This window comes from Halyomorpha halys, unplaced genomic scaffold (assembly GCF_000696795.3).
Source record: "Halyomorpha halys isolate HHAL.00 unplaced genomic scaffold, Hhal_1.1 Scaffold501.1, whole genome shotgun sequence".
NCBI classification, from domain to species: Eukaryota; Metazoa; Arthropoda; class Insecta; order Hemiptera; family Pentatomidae; genus Halyomorpha; species Halyomorpha halys.
Genome location: NW_027105273.1, coordinates 388,926 through 390,245, shown reverse-complemented (window position 1 = coordinate 390,245; position 1,320 = coordinate 388,926).

Below are 1,320 nucleotides of genomic sequence, written 5' to 3'. Positions count from 1 at the left end.
TTTACTTATTATTATTATTTATTTTATTTTTTCATTATTATTTTTCTATTTTTTTTCTCTTTTCTTCTCTCTTCCCTTTTTCAAATTAACTTGTTTCTTTTTACTACTAGAAGACAATTGTTTGTTTTATTTAAGTGTACCAATATCATTATTTTTTGTTATTAATTTTACTTTCATCTTTTATTAAGAAGCATTATTCTTATCTATTTATTTTTTTTTCTGTTAATAAGAACATTTTATATAGTTAGGGGTGTCATTTGTATGACTATACCCCCTCATAAGCAACTGTTAAAAAATATATGTAATATAAGTTATATGAACCATGTAAGGCCTACTCGGCCGATCTGGTATAAAAATAAAATATAACAAATCATTTTTTTTTATTTATTTAATTTTTTCGACCAATATGGCCATTTACACTGGATTCAGAAAGTAGATTACAATTGACATGTTCAAAAAGTTACAATTATTAAGTGAGAAAGTTCCAAATTTGCAATTACGAATTAACAATTATTATTTACATTTTATAAAGTTACAATTAGAATTGACGTAGGGAGTAAATTACAATATTAAATTGTGCATCCATTTATACTTGCTGGAATTAGAGTTAGACTATGTGTGATCATAGATATTAATTATTTTTAAAAAGTGAAAAAGTTTTGATATCGTTGTGGGATCTTCTCTCAGCACATCCTGTAAATCTCAAGGGAATCGGTATGATTCGTAAGCAATTCATTCAGTAAGGATGTGCCTAACGGTGAGATCGTTTCCGCAGCTGCGACACATCGGTGCATTTTCTTTTTTCATGAGATGACTGTGGGTGAGTCGAGTATGGCCTATCCGAAGACTGGTTAATACTACATCTTCTCTCTGTAGCAGTTTCAAGTTTCTTGTTAGACGTTTCACTGTCTGTTGGACCATTCTTAACTTGCTGTCTCTCGTAATGTGCCATTCGTTTTGCCCCTCTTGCCATCCGATTTCTTTGATTCTAGAAAAAACTTCTTTGGATATTGATGACGTTACGACTTGACCTGTCTTTATATCTAGTCTGCCTTTTCATTCCCGGTAATCCCACAATGACCTGGGCCCTGTTTCATAATAAAGTACAAACTAATACTATTAATCTTGTCGATTTTACTTAATACAATTACACTGACTTGTACAATAGTAACTTGTACTTTAGTACTTTTTAACTCCTGTAATATCACTAATAGTCCTCCCTATTATGAACAAAAATAGTTATTAGTGTAATTAACAGGTTGTTTCTATACTTGTACTATGAACTTATAGTATTAGCTTTCATTATGAAACAGGGCCCTG